Raw genomic sequence first — 13,380 nt, forward strand, 5'->3', positions numbered from 1 at the left:
CATTGCTCTAGTATTGCCCTTTTGTTATCATAAATAACCCTGATGTCTCCCCAATGACTGTCATTGGGTTATATGTGTTTTTGTTTGCTATAGTTCCTAGGATATAGTGACAACACCTCCATATGGTGAGCGGTTAGGGAATATCTTCAAACTTTATAGTGTACTTTTGCTATACCCTTTACTTTTGGTTTGGTTGGTGTACATTAGCATAGTTAAACCACTTGGAATCTTGAATGGACACCATAAATCCAAAGAGACCAAGTTTTAAAGCAGAGTTCCAGCATTTTTTTCTTTTAACTCCCCCCGGGGTTGTTTGCACATGATCTGATATCAGTTGGCATTATCAGTTAATGTAGCTTTTGGAACTGTTATGTGTTTTAAAAAACATACTTAGCAGTACCCCCCCAGCACACTTCCATCTTCAGTGTGGGCAGCTGAAGCCCACTGGTAACTTGTTCCAGGATACGGAGTTGCTGGTTACCCAGCATGTACCTCCCAATCTTGTGTATGTGCATAAACAAGAAAAGCGTGGCTCGATGCTACAAATGCCTTGACTCCTGGGATTGAAAAAACTCATATCCCAGGAGCCAATGGGTGGGCAGACATGACCTCACCACAGTGAAAAACTGAGGAAGTGGGGGATTATAACAAAAAAAAGAAGGTATTTGCACTGCTAAAAAAAATGCAATGAGAATACAGGAAGTGATCACGAACATGAGGGGGAGTTTATAAAATTTGATAGGACTTGTTATATATGAGACAAGTCCTATCAAAGTTTGGATTTTCAGGCACAATCTGCTCCGTTATTATGGCTTTATACTCTACACCATTTGCACGTGTCTACTACCTCTAGCCTCTTGTTCAAATCCTTTGCCATTTCCAATGACCATTTAGCTCCATCTCGTACTCCAAGGTAAATTTTCTTAATCATTAATTTTGGATTTAGCCCTAGCCCTGTTCTGAGCAGTCTGAAAGGTATTAGAAAGGTATTAGAAAAGTATCCCACAGGAGTGAATGGGGGGCGTGACCAGATGTTGAGGTGAGAGGTCACAGCAGCCCAGACCTTGCACCTGCTCCCATGCTCAATACCTAGTGATGCAGTGTGTGGGGGAGCTGAGGAGATGCAGAGACACTGAGCGATGGAATGGCTGGCTTGCTGGACAGTAGGTGGAGGGCCCCTTACCTCCGTGGCGGGCACCATGCTCTACCGTGGTGACTCCAGCAGCATGCCTCCTCAGTGAGAGAAGAGGAAACAGCGTGTGCCCGGGATAGAGCCACAAAAGTTGATGGAGAACTCCGGGGTATCCCCCGTTAAGACCAGGGGCGGCGAATGGAGAGTAACGGCATTCACGAGGGCGCTGGTGCACAAGCACAGCTCACAGAAAAGGAGAAAGGGAACCAGGAAGCTGTAAAGTTGGAGTGATTTGCCCACATACCGGGCCAGACAGTAGTAGCAGCAGCAGAAGCAGTCCAGGAGAGTGAGCAAGCATTAAGCAAAACAACAGGGGAAAACCATGGAGCAAACCTCAGGAGGCCAGGAATAGCCAGCCCTGAAAGACATTCTCTATGCAATCAATAACTGTAAGTCCTCTTTATCTGAAATGTCTGACCTACTTAAATGCATAAAATAAACATTTAAAATTTTCATTGTTAACCACTTCCCACCCGGCCAATGCATATATACGGCCGGGTGGGAGCCGTCTACTCCTGATAGGACGTTCAGGAACGTCCTTCAGGAGTAGCGGGATCGCGCGCGCGCCCGCGCAGCGGCGCGATCCCGATGTGCTCGTGTCACCCGGACACGGCACATCTCAGATCGGCAGGAGGGCTCTGTGATTGGCCCTCCTGATCACATGACGGCCGTGCCCAATCACGGCCGTCATGTGATGTAAACAAACAGCCGGTTGCTAGGCAATCGGCTCTCCTCTCCTCACACGGAAGTCACCGCTGAGGAGAGGAGAGCAGAACGCTGCAGCCGGCTGATGATCAGTGAGTATGGGCTGCTTTTTACAGCTTTTTACTCACTGATCATCAGTGTAGTGTAAACACACAACACACCACACAGTACAAACACAGTCCCCACATATGTCCCCAAAACACACATGTCCCCAAAACATACATGTCCCCAAATAATAAAAACACATGTCCCTAATAATAAAAACATGTCCCCCACACATGTCCCACTAAAATCACATGTCCCAACGATTATCTGCACACATATGTACGTGATCACCTGCACACATATGTACATGATCATTTGCGTACATATGTCCGTCATCACACAAACCAATTATTATACACTTAACGGAATTTTTTTTACCAAAAACATGTAGCAGAATACATTTTGGCTTAAATTTACGACAAAATTTGATTTTATTGGATTTCTTTTCAAATAGAAAAAAGAAAATATTGTTTTTTTTCCAAATTTCCGCTATTTTTGCGCTTATATCGCAAAAAAAAAAACGGAGTCGTGAATAAATAACACCAAAATAAAGCTCTATTTGTGCGAACAAAATGATAACAATTTCATTTGGGTACAGTGTAGCACGACCGCGCAATTGTCACTGAAAGCAATAGAGCGCTGAAAGCTGAAAATTGGGCTGGGAAGGAAGGGGGTGAAAGTGCCCTGTATTGTAGTGGTTAAGACATTATTTGCAAGAGGTATGTGCACGTACATCTGCTTTAGAGGGGAGCCTCATAGATGATGTAAACCCAATGGAACAAGAGATAAAAATCAATGAGGGAACAACTACTGTATATGTGTACCGTATATACTCGAGTATAGGCCGACCCGAATATAAGCCGAGGCCCCCAATTTACCCCCAAAAAAACTGGCAAACTTATTGACTCGTGTATAAGCCGAGGGTGAGACATGCCTGTCCATCCCTGTGTGTGTGTCCGTCCATCCCTGTGTGTCCGTCCATCCCTGTGTGTCCGTCCATCCCTGTGTGTCCGTCCATCCATCCCTGTGTGTGTGTGTGTCCATCCATCCATCCATCCCTGTGTGTGTGTGTCTCCATCCATCCATCCATCCATCCCTGTGTGTGTGTGTCTCCATCCATCCACCCATCCCTGTGTGTGTCTCCATCCATCCACCCATCCCTGTGTGTGTCTCCATCCATCCACCCATCCCTGTGTGTGTGTGTGTGTGTATATGTGTGTGTGTGTGTGTGTGTGTGTGTGTGTGTGTGTGTGTGTGTGTGTGTGTGTGTGTGTGTGTGTGTGTGTGTGTGTCCAGCCTACCTTTGTCCCGAGCCTCCGTCCCGTGCCTTGCCTCCTTGCCTCCGTTCCGTCCCGTGCCGTGCCGTGCCTTGCCGTCGTGTCGTGCCTTGCCTTGCCTCTGTCCCGTCCCGTGCCGTGCCGTGCCGTGCCTTGCCGTGCCTTGCCTTGCCTTGCCTTGCCTTGCCTCCGTCCCGTGCCCTCTTCGGCGGCCATTGTAAAATTCAAAAGCCGCGCCTCCTCCTTCGCCTGTGATAGGCGGAACACTGAATTTCCCAGCAGCCTGTGTTCCGCCTATCACTGCCTTCGTATCATCCTCGTCCGTAGTACGAGGATGATACGATGTCCGTGATAGGCGGAACACAGGCTGCTGGGAAATTCAGTGTTCCGCCTATCACAGGCGAAGGGGGAGCCGGAGGCGCGGCTTTTGAATAGAATGGCCGCTGTCTGTCTGCTCGACACGCTGATCGAGCGGGCAGACAGCGATGACTCGAGTATAAGCCGAGGGGGGCACTTTCAGCCTCAAAAAAGAGGCTGAAAATCTCGGCTTATACTCGAGTATATACGGTATATATAAAATGGACGACATGGAAAATAGATTACGCAGAAAGAATCTAAAGGTTCTAGGTCTCCCGGAGCAATGTGAAGGGATGAATCCAATAGACTATATGGAGGACTGGCTTAACCACTTCAATACCGGGCACTTAAACACCTTCCTGCCCAGACCAATTTTGAGCTTTCAACGCTGTCGCACTTTAAATGACAATTGTGCGGTCATACTACACTGTACCCAAATGAAATTTTTATCATTTTCCGCACAAATAGAGCTTTCTTTTGGTGGTATTTGATCACCTCTACGGTTTTTATTTTTTGCTAAACAATTTTTGAAAAAAAAATTTTTTTTTGTTTCAGTTTTAAACTTTGTAAATAAGTACGTTTTCTCCTTCACTGATGGGCACTGATGGGGCTGCACTGATGGGCACTGATGGGCACTGATGAGGTGGCACCAATGAAGTGGCACTGATGAGGTGGCATTGATGGGCACTGATATGTGGCACTGATAGGTGGCACTGATGGGCAACATGGATGGACACTGATAGGTGGCACAAATTGGCACTGATAGCTGGCACAGATTGGCACGGATAGGCGGCATGAATGGGCATGGATAGGCGGCACAGATGGACATGGATGGGCACTGATAGGCGGCATGGATGGGCACTGATAGTCAGCATGGATGGGCACTGATGGGCACTGATAGGTGGCACGGATGGGCACTTATAGGCGGCATTTTATTGTATTGTTTTGTACTGATGGATGCCAATCAGTGCCAAACAATAATGCATGCTAATCAGTGATGCTCATTGTAGGCACTGATCGGCATCCATTGTGGGCACTGATTGGCATCCATTGTGGGCACTAACTGGCATCCCTGGTGGTCTAGGGTGGCATACCTGGTGCTGGGCATCCCTGGTGGCCTGGTGGCGCCCCTAGTGGTCCAGTATGGGCATCCTGGGGGGGCTGTGCTGATAATTGATCAGCACAGACCCCCCCTGTCAGACGAGCAGCCGATCGGCTCTCCTCTACTCACGTCTGACAGATGCGAGTGAGGAAAAGCCGATCAATGGCTCTTCCTATTTACACTGTGATCAGCTGTCGGAAACTCTTTACCGAGATCATAGTTGCGGGGTGTAGTCTGACAACGATCGCCGCAATGCGCGCCCCCGGGGGTGCGCAGAGGCTTAAAATCCTGAGGACGTCATATGACGCCCAGTCAGGATTTTGAAACCACTTTGCAGCCGTCATTTGCCTATAGGGCGGGCGGCAAGTGGTTAAAGGAATTTTTGGTAAAGAATCTCTGTCAAAAATTTTTGCAATAGAGCCGGCACATAGAGTCCCTTTTAGGTCAGCCGAGGCCCCTTTTTATTAGGCTTTTATATTACAATATTACAAGGATAAAGTCACTATTTTTCAAAGAGCAAGGGAGATGAAAAATATATTGTTTAATGGCGTAAGGATTTCAATATACCAAAGGGCCAGATTTATTGAAGGCAAACGCAGATTGCAACAGCTTAAAATCAGATATGCTGTACCCAGCACGATTGTGGATAACAGCTCTGGGGGAAACCAAGTTTTTTATTTCAATTCGTTTTTATTGAGTTTTCAAGAGCAAACAGAAAGTTACAATGCTTCATTTTCGGTATATACGGTACTTGTTATCAACTAATGTAGCTTATACACACATTTAAATTTACATTGCAGAGGTACAATCTCATACAGTTTAGCAGTTCAGTTTCCCAATTGTGTACAAACACCTTTCTGGAGCGGTGACGCCCTTCCCACACCTAGCACCCCAATGGGATCTGACTGGTGCGGGGCATGACGGCCCCCCTCCCTCGTCGTCAGAGGGATTCCTCCCGCTGGGAAACCTCCCTCCTCCACAAATTTGTAAGTACCTTAAGCCGGTCAGGTGGAGACCGTTGCCGGTCTGCAAATACAATATAGAAAGGTGTTTATTTTATTTTCCACTATAGTAGACCTGTATACTTCCTGGTATGTAGTATCATTGAAATGTGTAGCAATAAGAGATAAATCATAAAGGGCAACATAAAGAAAACAAATAAGGAAAACCATAATTATTGCTGACTACCCTCCCCCCCCTCCCCCACTCCTTTCTGGAGACTCTGATTATTAAGTGAAGAAGCATGAATTACATTTCCATAAGTGGATATTCAGTTAGCCAACATTTCCAGTTATCATTCAATTTTTTAATAGAATCCTGGCTACAAGCGAGGGTTTTTTCGCATTGTACAATACTCTGTATTCTTTTAATAGTCTCGGACACGTTAGGGGCATTATTCGACTTCCACAAGTATGCAATGGTCATTCGGGCTGCAGTGAGAATCTGGATTACCACAGTACGAAATTGTTTAGGTATGGTTCCTATATTCAAATGAAGAAGGGCTAATTCCACTTTTGGAGAGGTAAAGAAACCTGTAATCTTGTAAATGAGTGAGAATATGCCGTTCCAGAAGCTACGTAGGCATTTACAGGACCAAAATACATGATACATGGACCCATACTCCCCACACCCTCTCCAGCATCTAGTGTCTGCGGTTGGGAAAATTTTGGATAATCTAGAGGGAACTAAATAGCTTCTATTAGACATTTTCAAGAAGTTGTCCCAATGGTTAACACATTTGGAGGCTTTAAAGGTTGCTTGTCTGGCCTTTTCCCAATCCCCAACCTCAAAGGTTAAATTGAGGTCTTTTTCCCACGTTTGCATGTAGGATGATTTAACACTGGTCATTCTAGTCTGTAGATGCGCATAGTATCTGGAAATACCTCCCCTTTTATACGGTCTAGTCGTTAGGCCCCGCCACAACTCTGCATTCACCTTTGCGCTATTTATGGAATTGTATGTGTCTAACCTGGAGCGTTTCATAGTTGTTAGAAGTCGAAAGGGTAGTGGACAAATCCGAGACAACTCTTAGTCCTTCCTGAATCCATGGTAGAACCTTAAGTGATGGTATTAAATACTCTAAAGCTGAAATTGGGGTTGTAACCTCAAGGTCATCTTGTTGAGCATTTGGAGTTTGATGGGCTGATTCCCAAGCACATATGGTGGCCTTAATGGCTGGTAGATTTGGCATGTGCGTCTTGAGGCCTGTCCTATTAGCTAATAGCAGAGATGGGAGATCCTTCGAATGCGTGAGAGCTTCCTCCAGGCCCACCCACAATTTAGTAGATGGCTTGTCGAACCATGAGTGGAGCTGTTCCAAGAGTACTGCAGTATGGTACTGAGGTAGAATCGGTAGACCTATCCCCCCATCTTTTTTCGGTTTTTGTAATAGTGAGAATGGGATTTTAGGGATCTTCCCTTGCCAGATGAATTTTTTCAATATTAAGTCAGTCTGCCTAAAAAAAGGCAGGGGGAAGAACAGCTGGCACCGTCATAAACAGATAAAGTATTTTGGGAAGTATTAACATTTTAAATGCCGCCACGTGCCCTAGCCAGTTAAGTTCATATTTGGCAATTCGTTGAGTGTCTAGGGTGATAGTTTGTTGCAGTGGTTGAAAATTGACCTTAAATGTGTTGGAAGTAGGGGTTGTCAAGGTTATACCCAGATAAGGTAATTTGTGGTGTTCCCATACATATGGAAATTGCTTCTGTAGATTAGGGATCTTAAGAGCTGAGATGTTAACTGGTAATATAGTAGACTTGGTTGTGTTGAGTTTAAAATAGGAGACACCACTAAATTTAGTAAGAATGGACTGAACAGCAGGGAGGGACACCTCCGGGTTGGTGAGGGTCAGCACCACATCATCCGCAAATAGGCCGATTTTGTGGTGCTGATCCGCCACCGATATTCCCGTAACCTCCCGACTGTTCCTAATTGCTTCACCTAAGGGTTCCATTATGAGCGTGAAGATGATAGGGGACAATGGGCACCCCTGCCTAGTGCCGTTGGTTATTTGAAAGGGCGTAGATAAAGCATTAGAGGTGTATATACACACCAAAGGGTTAGAATAGAGTGCCAAAATAGCAGACTGCACCAGCCCCTGTATGCCGAATTTGTCCAGGGTAGCTCGTAAATAGCCCCAGTGCACCCTATCAAACGCCTTCTCGGCATCAAGGGCCAAGAAGGTCGTTGGCGTTTTCCGCAGTTCCACAATCCGAATCAAATCAAGCATGCGGCGGGTGCCATCTGGGGCCTGCCTACCCCGGACAAATCCCACCTGGTCTGGTTTGATCAGTTTAGGAGTAAGAGCAGCCAGTCTATTCGCCAAGACTTTGGCATAAATTTTGAGGTCGGAGTTCAACAACGAAATGGGGCGATAGTTTTGTGGGCAGTCCGGGGATTTACCTGGTTTAGGGAGTGTTACTATTACTGCTCTCAGCATTTTGGACGGAAACTCCCCTCCTGCTGTCGCCTGATTGAATAGTTTACCTAAGTAAGGAACCAGATTAATATGAAACCTTTTTGTAATATTCTGCAGAAAATCCGTCTGCTCCCGGTGACTTATTATTAGGTAGCTTTTTAATAACAGCCAGAATCTCATCATTCCCCAAAGGAGAATTTAACATTGCAAGCTCCTCTGTGGACAGTCTTGGCAGAGACACCGAGTCCAAAAAGTCAGCTATCAATGACTCCGAGGGTTGAGGGGTTGTAGGATCTGTAGATAAGTTATAGAGGTCTGTATAGTATTTACAGAAGGCCTCAGCTATATGGTGTGGATGGAAGACTTTGGTGCGGGTTACTGGGTCAATAATGGAGGTCAATTTGGATTTTAACTGCCTTTGTTTGAGGTAGTTTGCTAAAAATTTGCCCGCCTTATTGCCTTATGAGTAATGCAAGGCTTTGAACCTCCGCAAAGCGTTAGCATGAGAGGTCCCTATTTATTCTTTGAACCGATTCCTAAGGGTGGTCAACTCCTGCAGTTTATCTACCGCCAAGTCTGATTTATGGTGAGACTCTAGCTGTTTAATATTCGTCAACAGTAAAGACATTTCCATGGATTTGCGTCTTTTCTCCCTAGCAGCCATCTGGATCATTAAACCCCTAACATAAGCTTTATGAGCACACCAGACGGTGGAAATAGGCACGTCCGGTATGTCATTGGTTGTAAAAAATTCTTGGATCTTCAGTGCAAGATTCTTTTTAAAAGGCTGCCGGGAGAAAAGATTTACATTGTTACGCCAAAGATAAGCTGGTTTAGAGGCCTGAGCTTCTTGAACAGTTATAGAAATAGGTGCATGGTCCGACCTTAAAATAGAATGAATCTTCGCTTCCTTTACTTTGGATAAAAATTGGATATCAGTAAGAAAAAGGTCAATCTGGATATAGATCCTATGTGGGGCCGAAAAAAAGGTATAGTCCCTCTCAGAGGGGTTGAGACATGTCGTATAGATCTTCCCTATGCAAAAGCTGTTGCAGGGTGGTGCGTTTATGGGAAGTGGCCGTGGTATCCAGGCGTGCATCTACGACTGCATTGAAATCTCCACAAATGAGAAGTGTCCCTTTACACACTTGTCGGACCCTCTTAAGTAATTTCATCACAAAAGCAATTTCGTGTATGTAACATTATTGATATCGCACACCAAAATGAGATACCTCCCATTCCGGTCTGGGATACAAAGGCGTAAAGTGAAAGCCACTGAGTTCTTCACAGCTATTAAGGTGCCTCTCTTCTTAACAGGGGCATTAGAGGTAAAAATGTGCGGAAACAGCTTATTTGTGCATTTAGGAGGTTTAGAGGAAGCAAAATGGGTCTCCTGTATGCAAAGAATATCACCATCCAATGCCCTGACTTCTTGCCACATTGCTTTCCGCTTGAACGGACTGTTGAGGCCATGAGTATTCAGTGAGATAAATTTAAGGGACATATGGTTTTGGGTGTGAGACTGAGTACCTGATAGCTAAGAAATCTTCAGTGTTCCGCCAGTAGCAGAGGCGTAGGTCGGCTTCCATATGTTTCCATATGTTTTGGGCGTTTCCGGAGATCGCGGATGGGGTTGAAGGTGTCAGCACGAGAACTTGTAAACAAAAAGAAAGAACAACAAAAATAAAAAAATAACATGGTGAGGGTATAAAAAGAAACAAGAACAGTAGCAGCGGTGTAAACTGCTGAATCAAATGGGGGGTAATAGCTCGTAGAAAACTGGGTTCCCGATTTGAATGCGTAATGTTTGTGCACTCTCCACTTAGATCAGGCGCGTGGATCACTCAGGAGTAGTGTCCCAAAGCGGGGCTATTTTCAGCGGTGAGGTACCTTTCGTTGCCACTGGCTGGTCTGCTGGTAATAGCCCCCAGGTTTCGGCTAGCTGAAAACCCGAATCCACTTTGAGGACAGTGTGGGTTTTGCCTTTCCAAGTAACCAATAGTTTCGCAGGGAAGCCCCAACGGTAGACCACTCCATGATTTCTGAACAAATTGGTGAGAGGGACTAGCTTGCCGCGTGCCTGCATGGTATATTTCGATAGGTCAGCAAACAGTTTAATGCCCGTATAGGGTTCCGGCAGCGTAGGATCTTTCCTGGCCTTTAACATAAGGTCCTCCTTCACATGAAAAAAGTGTATGCGGGCTATAAAATCCCTGGGTACTTTCTCTGGGAGGAAGGATGGCTTGGGTAATCTATGTGCTCTGTCCACAACTATTTCTGCGGCGGGCACATCAGGGAGAAGTGAGGCAATCATTTTTTGAATAAAGTTGCACAGCTCCGCAGGGGGGACATTCTCATCCACCCCTCTAAACTTAACATTGTTCCTCCTGGAACGGTCTTCCAGGTCCGCGAGTTTGGATTTAATGTTAAACATTTCATTCTCAGCTTCATTATGTGCGTCCACTAGCTCATTATGTGCCACTGCAAAGTCTCCCATTTTACTTTCCACGTGGTGCACTCTATCTCCCAGGCCATCTACATCTCTCCTGAAATGAGTGAGCACCGACATCATGTCCTAATGTAAAGACCCCCTCAGAGACACCAACATGTCCTTCAATGTTTTATCAGATAGGGGCTGTCCCACCGCAGGGTAATTGTCAATACACTCAATGAATTCTCTTGTGGAGTCTCCTGATATGTCCTCATGTCCCCTCTCACCTGCATAATGATGCGATGGCGATGTCTTAGGATTCATCTTAAGAGGACTCCGGGGATTCGCTGGAGGGAGGCCCGGGTCTCTTCTCCACTACAGGAGCTGAGCGGTGTGCTGTGTCTTGATGGCGAGCGTGTCTGCTCCCTCTCGGCGCCATCTTTGTCTGAGCAGGCCACCGCGTTGCGGAAATAATTAGTGAGTTTCCGAGGCCCGGAGGAGGGTTTGCGCTTCCCCATGTCGTTCGGTGGGGTGTCCGTGTAAGCCGGGCTAACGGAGAGTGCAGTTGTGCCAAGTTTGTCGCTTCTAAGAGCCGGGAACCGCCGTGAGTCTCAGGAGCTTTCCTCTCACGCGGCCATCTCCTTCAGCTGCCGCTCCGCCCCACCCCCCCCCCCCCCCCCCCGAAAACAAGTTTTTTAATACACCTGCAGAAGTGGCATTGTGGCTGGACACTAACAAAGGGAAACTATAGTAGAAGATGGAAATGTGACAGGAATGGAGAATCAATAGGCCTATCTGACTAAAGGGGGGATTTTTTTTTTTTTCCTTTGTTATTTTTTTTATTTTTTATTTTTTTTATATATAGCGATATTTGGGAGTGGGGCTGCAGAAGGGTAAAGGGATCAGCAAATGTGTATCTTTTGTGGGAATTTTTTATTTATTTATTATTATTATTATTATTATTATATTGTTTTTTTTTCCACAAGAGAAATGGATCACAAAAGATCACCTTAGCAATGAGACATGGTCACTTTTGAAGCCCTAGGTTTGGGCCCAAAGAGGGTTAGGGAATGGTAGAGAGGGTTTGGTTGGGAGAGAGGGGAGAGATTGGATGGATTGGTGTGGCAGCAGGCAGGTAAAGTCACCTGGTTGTATCCAGGATGGAAAATATGTGTGCCCTAGATTCAGGCTTTATGCAGACTTTTACAATTAGAGGGGAAGAGTTAATGAGCCCAGCTGTAGTAAGTGGGCTCATTAAGACCTCTACAAAAAACCCCAGCATACATAGGGAGATGCTCCATCCTGGAACCAGTTTTGTGTTGTATAGACTGGGGAGTGTGTCACCTGTACTGTGCGGTGAGTTAACGCCTGTGTGGCAAAACCTTTACAACAAAGGCAGGGACTGGTACAGCACAAGGCTGCACCCAGTTGTTAGACAGGGAGTCTACGTGTGTAGTTAGAGGTCAAGCTGACCAGGATTTATTTTCTTGTTTTATTTTGTTTGGCTGTTATATGTATCACTGCATGTAGCATAAATAAACCGGATCTTTTGTTTTTTTAACCTACACCGCTGTCTGCTGTGCCTGACTTTGTGTTGTGAACCCATCCAGGGGGTCACACACACCCGCTGCCGAGCTAACCCCTCACAGTTGGTGGGGAATTTTGGCACTTTTTTTTTTGTTAAGGCCAGCATGGAGGAGATACTGAGACAGCTGGCTCTAGCAAATGCAAACCAGCAACAAGCAAATGCAGGTTTACAAAAGAGCCTTGCAGCCCAGCAGCAGGTAAATGCAACTTTGCAGCAGAGTTTGGAAAATCAGCAGAAGGCTCACCAGCAGAGTTTGGAAGCTCAGCAACAAGCCCAGCAGCGATCTGAAGCCCGCTTCATAGACCTGTTGCAGAAGCAAGAGCAGAATTTTCAACAGCAAATAGAGACATTGATACAGCAACGTCCGCAGACCAATGAAGCAAGTGGGTACAATAATACCGCAACCTTTGGTGTGAGCCGTTTACTGACAAAAATGACTGGAGAGGATGATCCGGAGGTGTTTTTGACCACATTTGAAAGGACTGCTGAAAGGGAAAAGTGGCCTAAGGAGCAATGGGCTGGACTGGTGGCCCCTCTGTTAACTGGGGAATCACAGAAAGCTTATTATGACCTAGAGCCTGACCAAGCAAAAGACTATGTGGTGCTAAAAGCAGAAATATTGGCACGGCTGGGTGTCACCCTGGCCGTCCGGGCTCAGCATGTGCATAACTGGACTTTTCAGGTTGGAAAACCTCCCAGGTCTCGAATGTATGATCTCATTCACCTGAGCAGGAAGTGGCTGCAGCCAGAGACTTTGACCGCACCAAACATTGTGAAACGTGTGGTTATGGATCGTTTCCTGAGAGCTCTTCCTACTGCCATCCAAAAATGGGTAAGCCATGGAGACCCAGAAAATGCAGATAAACTTGTGGATCTGGTTGAGAGGTACTTGGCTACAGAGAACTTGACCACATCTTCCAGGGACTCACGGACTTTCCCCCCTAAGACCAGATCATCCCCAGTGGCGGGTAAGATGACTCCAAGGGGTGAGGGTGGAGAGAGTGAGAGGGTGGGAGTTCTACCTAAGGTCTGGCGGGAGCAGCCCAGGAAGCCCATGCTGCAAGAGGCAGCGAAAAAGATTATTTGCTACCGCTGCCGGCAAGAGGGACATATTGCAGCCAATTGCCCAGTTGTGGATGAGCCTATGCAATGTGACTTTATAAGGGAGAGATGTCAGTCGCTGTTTGCGACAGTTGCATGCACTGCCATTCGGGGACCTGAGAAACATTTATGTAAAATGTGTATTGATGGTAGACATGTT

Source organism: Lithobates pipiens, unplaced genomic scaffold (genome assembly GCF_037356315.1).
Source record: "Lithobates pipiens isolate NorthernLeopardFrog02 unplaced genomic scaffold, aLitPip1_a1.2 Scaffold_22, whole genome shotgun sequence".
NCBI lineage: Eukaryota > Metazoa > Chordata > Amphibia > Anura > Ranidae > Lithobates > Lithobates pipiens.